Raw genomic sequence first — 6,368 nt, 5'->3', positions numbered from 1 at the left:
ACAGACAGAACCTTCTGCCCAAGGCAACCATCAGTCCTAGAAGGGCAGGGATCCTGTGGGATTTGCCTGCCACTATAATCCCAGTGTCTAGTGAAAACAGGCCTAAATAAACGCTTGCTGAGAATTAAACCACAGAACATTGTTGTCTTCCCTGAGAGAGTGAAGATGGGGCTGGGGGCGCCATCCTCCTCCCGTTAAACCTGGAAGGATCTCCCAGTAGCACTGGCAGGAAACAGGTGCCGATGAGCAGTTTAGCAAGAGGTTAAAAGAAAAGAGAAGCCCCACCCAGGCGGAAGGGGGCTGTGGTCTCCTTGGTGAACAACCCTCCCCGTGACCTCCACCTTCACCCCCTGTTTATCTGGCCTTGTTTGTAACCAGGCCAGCCACCCAGATTAACTGGGGCTGAAGGGGAGACGGGGAGGAAACTTTGTGAGTGGGTAACTATGACTAATCTGCAGAAACATTTCTGGCCCGGTGGTTCACCCCAGGCTTGTATGTGTCTAATTTCCTTAGGCAAATCGACCCCTTCATTTCACTCTGAGGTTTTGAGTTTTCCCTCAAGCTCCTGGGGAGAGCAGCCAGGGTGTTTTGCATAAGTGTGGAAAGCTTTGGAGATGGGGTCTGGGAGTGAAGGTGAGGCTGGGTGCGCGCCCTCAGGGGAGCGTCCCTCTGAAGGGTTTTGATATAATCCTCATGCACTCAACTGTTCCCTTCCAGGACACTTGGTAGAAGAATCTAACAGTCACACCAAAAGAGACAGAAGCATTTAGCATTTTATTTTCCCCCAAGGGAAGGGTGTGGAGTGGAATAAGAATTAGGAAGCACAGGGCGCTGAACAGGTGAGAAGTAATAGGTGCTATCTTTTGTACCCAAGCCAGGCGCAGAGCCCGACAGAGAGTGTGCATTTCACAGATGCTTTCTACGTGAGCTGGAAAAAACCTGGGATCTCAAAGCAGATCTCCCCAAGTGTGGGCCCAGCTCTATCACTTCTGTTCCATAAACAATGGACTACTGTTTCCCATGTCCTCTCTGTGCTGGGCTCCAGCAGGACAGACACAAAGGAGTTAACTGCTGTGTGTTTGTCCTTGAGAAAGTCACTTGCTGTCCTCCACCCTCATTTTCCCCACAAGAAATTCTTTTGTGCTTGCCTCAGAGGGTCATGAGGTTCACAAAGGACAAGGCTCTGCCCATGACAAAGGGCTATGGCATACGTGGTTAAATAGCGGGGCAGTCTTTAGTTAACCAACTTGCCAGCTTGCTGAGGCTCTGCAGGCCCAGGACACACCCAGGCCGTGAAGCCAGCAGGTACTCTCCAGTGTTCCCAGGTAGGTCTATTCCTGGGAGTTGAGCAGTGTGTGCTTCCACATGTTACTTGTGGTTTTTTCTCAACCTGTACCTATCGCCTTTATTAAATAATGTACTTATTATTCCATAATGCAATGAAATATGAGGGCAAAAAAATAGGGCTGTTTCTTTGCAAGTTAGGTTGAATGCTTGCACTCAATACATGTGATAGCTAAACAGCTTTCTGGGGAATTGAATGTACGTGAGATAACTGTAAAGGTTAGAGAGAAAAAAAACTGTGAAAACTGAGTCTTTGGCATTCAGTTCTATGTTCTCACCCCACTTTAAAAAAAGACAGAGGCTAGAAAATGACACTTTGTGGGTGTGGTTTAGTTGGGAAAGATGACAAAAAATTTCACTCAGCCAACCCAAATGTTCTCCACTTTCTATGATTGTTTTTGCCAAATGACCTTGATAAAGCTGGATCTGATTAGATTCCAGAGGGCTTGTCCTGCACCTTTAATGCCTGTCAGTGAACTGGAAGGGGACAGGGACAGTGCTGACTCCAGCCACACAGAGGGAGAGCCTGAGAGCTGGAGGGGCTTCATGGCCATGGGCGCAGACCCCGCCTGGGGTGGACACGTGGCTTCCCAGGCTCTCTGTGGTTGCCCCCAGGGACTCCACACACTGCAATCAGAGCCTGACTCCTTTCGCGTTGAATTCTGGTAAGAGTGCTTGACTCACTTCCATCTCCCCTTTCTGTGTTCCTGGAAGTGTCCTCCCTCACCTCCAGGTGAAAAGGCTCCATCACTCATGTTTAGTTAAGAAAAAAGCAGGTTCAGAAAGAAGCTAACACTGTAGTATGAATTCGCTTAAAGTAGTCTCAAGATGTCAATTTTCCCAGCAGGACAAGGGTCTTCTCATCCATTCAGATGATCCTTTATTTTTATCTAGGGCTTTCTCACCTCTTCCAATCCCAGGATCCAGCCTCTTCTTCCACAAAAAATCTACCATAGGCCACTAGGCCCCATTTCTACAGATTTCTGGCAAGAGTCTACCTGGCCCCTGCTTCAAATTTACAGGGGAAAATACTGTACCTTGCAGCAAGACAAATTCTAATTCTAGCACTCTCTTTTTTTTTTCCACTTTTATTTGTTTTTTAAGTGTATTTTTCTAGGACCCATCAGCTCCAAGTCAAGTAGTTGTTTTAATCTAGTTGTGGAGGGCACAGCTCACAGTGGCCCACGTGGGAATTGAACCGGCAGCCTTGTTGTTAAGAGCACTGCACTCTAACCTACTGAGCTAACCGGCCACCCCCGAATTCTAGCACTTTTTAACTCTGAGACCTTGGACTATATACTTACCTTTTCTGAAAGCTATGATTTTTTCATTTGCATAATGGAAATTAAAATAGCTCATTGTGATGGTTCATTGATTCAATAATTTTTTTTTTTTTAGTATCTACAGTGTGCCAAGCACTGTGCTGCAAGGTACTGGTGATACAGGAATGGAAAAACCAGACACCTTCTGGAATAACGGCAAGAATGAAGCTTTGCTGGTTGATTAATGGGCTGACACCGGTGTTGGCAAACTTTTTCTATAAAGGGCCAGATAGTAAATATTTTAGGCTTTATCCTGCCATTGTAGCACAAAAGCAGCCATAAACAACACATCAACAAATGAGCATGGCTATGTTCCAATAAAACTTCACAAAAATAGGCAGTGGGCCAGATTTGACCTGTGGGCAATACTTGGCCTACTTCTGGGCTAAAGTGTTAATATTTCTGGACCGAGGGCAGGTTCCAGATCACTTGTGGATTCAGCCTTGACTGGAGGATTTCCACATGCCTTCTCGCCCTCCATGAAGCGTCATGCCTTTTGCTCATGTGGATCTGGATATATCAGATCCCAAGCTGCTGAACCCAGCTTCCCTAATGGAGGAGTGTCACTTCAATAGATCCCAGGGTCCTTTGTAACAGATGCAGCAGACATGCCAAAGAGGCAGCAGATTCTGCATGGCCGGCAAGTGGGGGAGGGGAGCAAATTCCTATCTCTTCTCTGGTCTTCAGTTTGCCTCTCTTAAAATGAAAGGGTTGGACTAGTTGTTTCCCAAACTTGAATACTTATCGAATCACTCAGGGTGCTTCTTAAAAATGCAGATTCATAGGCCCTGACTTCAGAGACGTTGTCTCAAATTCTAGAGATGGCTTGGGGATTCTGGGCTATTAAGCAGTGCCCCAGATGATTCTGAAGGAGGACGCTTTGAGGAGCACAGAGTTAGGCCTCTTCCAACTCTGACATTCAGTGGTGTCAACAGAATAAAGGAAGCCCATCTGCCTTCGTTGGGCTGGGCTGGGCTGTGGTGGGACAGAGAATGGTGGTGGTGGGGATCATTATCTCGTCTGCAGGGACGTGGCAGGATGTGGTTGACCCTAACTTCCTGCAAATGGGGGAACCAGAGAACAGGGGGAGAGATTCACATTCTGCCTTAGGCTCAGCCCACATGCTTAGAATGTGCTCAGTGGGTATTGGGAAATGGGAGTGTGGCTCCGCCTCCCCTCTCTGACTTTAGGCAGGTCATCTGGCCTCTCAGAACCTCAGTTTCCTCACATGTAAAACGGGGATGATGAAAGGTCATTTGTGAGGACACCATGAGGAATAAATGATGTGATGTTTATAAAATAATTGTCTCAATCAATGGCAGGGAATTCTCTTTCAGTTGCGTGGGTGTCCCCTGTAAAGATCCAGGGGCCAGAGCCAGGAGCCTGCTCCAGGGGCTGGATTTACCAATGAGTCACTGCTCCCTGATGGTGTGAGTGCTGGCCTCACTTTGCTTGACTGCAGAATGGGTGCTAACGCACCTATGCTTCCCCACCCACTTCCTTAGGACACTCTTGAAGGCTGGATGCGACCATGAGACCATGAGATGAGACCATGAGATGCCAGTGCCCCGGTGCTGTCAGGGACCCTGGCAAAAAACGTCTAATATCATCCTTGTCAGTCAGGGAGGTTGCTGCTTTTAAACTGTCCTTGCTTTTCATTTGTTCTTTTTTAAACTGAGGAAGCAAAAATACAGCATCTCCGAAAGACATCATTTTTCAACACCAAGTTCTCCCTTTGCCTTCTTTTCCTCTGAGTTTATCAGTTGCTGAAGAAACAGTCATGGCATACTAACTGTGTGCCCTGTCCTGTGCTAGGAGTAGGAGGGCGGAGTACAGAAGTACAACAGTGGATCCCTAACCGTGAGAGACTCACAGTTCAGTTTGGAAGACAACGCATATCTGTGTGCATGGGAAGTGAAATAAATAGCAACATAATGGTGACAGTGATGATGGTGGAAATGGTGGAAAGAATGAAGATAAGGATACTATTGTACCATTCATGAAGCATGTTGATGACCATTATCTAATTTGATATTCATATCTATCAAAACTGTCCCTCCACAATTTTCCTGAAGAAACTGAAACTGATAACTTCTCTAAAATCAGATAGGAAGAAAGTAGCTGAGCTCGACTCCAGCTTCTTTCTTTTGGCCCGAAGATATCACAACTTTCTTCCTTCAAATTGCAACAGAACATTGCAAAATGCACATTATCGTCCGATAGTAACATGAGCAATTGCCACACCAGAAGTGAATGCTAAAAGAGCTCAAAGAGCAGGCAGATCAGGAATCGGTGGCTGCAGGGGTCGGAAGAGGCTTAGTGGAGAAGGAAGTAAATGAGTTGAACCCAGAAAGTTGCACTGCATTTGGATATGTGCGTGGTGGAGATGGGAGAAGGGGTGTCATTCTTGGAGAGAGGAGATGTGCAGGTAAGAAAGGAAGTGAGAGAGTTCAGTGTGGGTCAGGAAACAGCCAGCTCCTGCTCTGACTGGAGTGGGGGTATGTACAGGGGATCTGCTGGAGGAAAGGAGGACCCGCCGGGGGTTGCTTCCAAATGCCTGGCGCATTTCTCTTTATTTTGCCATAGGTTAGAGGGTCTCAACATCTTCTCTTTGAAACCCTTGTCCCCCTTCAACCCCAAGCGCATGTATAATCAAATCAAGGAGTAATCAAATCAAAGGGCTGTCTATAGTCTTAGCCCAAAGATAGAGTCCACCACTTCCGATTTTTTTCTTTTAAAAATGTCAGAGTGCTTCCGAAACAGGAACAGCATCGAGGCAACAGCAGCTCTGACTCACAAAGAACACATCAAAGAACAGCAATGATAAGGGGCTGGCAGTAACTGTGCGTGTGAGCAGTTTTTCCTGACGCTCTTTGAGGCGGGGGGGTAAGGGGGGGCCCCTCTGGGCAGCCTCGTTGTGGAAAGAAACATGTGGTTTTCAGAAACTGGGTGACTCACCACATAGGCACAGTTTCATCCTGGTCTACTGTGACTCTCAGCCATGAGTGCAAGACTAGGCCTCTGGGTCACTGCACATCTCAGGTCTCCAATGAGCTGAGAGTCATCCATCCATCCATCCATCCATCCATCCATCCATCCATCCATCCATGCATCTACCCAAGCATCCATCCATCCATCCATTATTCCATCCATCCATCCACCCACTAACAATCCAACCATTCACCTATTTGCTCCATAAATACTATGAGCACATATTTTGTGCAGGCTATGTGCTAGGTGTGAGATAACATGGTGGTGATAACGTGGACAGTTCCTGCCCTTATGAGTCTTCTAGTCTATTGAGGGAGAGACATATTGAAGGAATAATTACATGGGTAAATGGATTGCTACTGCAAAAAGTACTTGAAGGTAACTAGAGCGTACCTGAGGGTGGGCATGTAATAGGAGAGCCTGACCTGGTCTAGGAAGGTGACCAGTGAAAGCAGAGGCTAATACTAACAGACAGGTGAGACAGATACCTGTGCATTCAGCCTTTCAGCACCATCTCCCCACCATCAGGGATGGTAAGAAGGTAGAACTCACCCTTGTTCTTTCAAACCATCTCTCTCTCTCTCTACACACACATACACACACACACACACACACACACACACACACACACACACACAGTGATGACTTAATGGGACAATCATGGACTTTGAGGTCTCATAGACCTGGGTTCAAATCCCATATTTTCAACTT

General features: G+C 46.8%; 1 long non-coding RNA gene across 1 annotated transcript; it reads left to right on the top strand.

The window, feature by feature from the left end:
* The first annotated feature begins 1,088 nt into the window (after positions 1–1,088).
* On the top strand, positions 1,089–5,473 carry LOC109449582 (uncharacterized). Its single transcript, XR_002137727.3, has 3 exons — positions 1,089–1,325; positions 1,779–2,009; positions 2,743–5,473. It is a non-coding gene; the product is annotated as an uncharacterized LOC109449582 (long non-coding RNA).
* Positions 5,474–6,368: the final 895 nt, after the last annotated feature.

Source organism: Rhinolophus sinicus, chromosome 3, assembly GCF_057876585.1.
Source record: "Rhinolophus sinicus isolate RSI-liver-muscle chromosome 3, RSI-T2T, whole genome shotgun sequence".
In the NCBI taxonomy this organism is placed as follows: Eukaryota; Metazoa; Chordata; class Mammalia; order Chiroptera; family Rhinolophidae; genus Rhinolophus; species Rhinolophus sinicus.
This window is presented reverse-complemented; position numbering and strand designations above follow the sequence as displayed.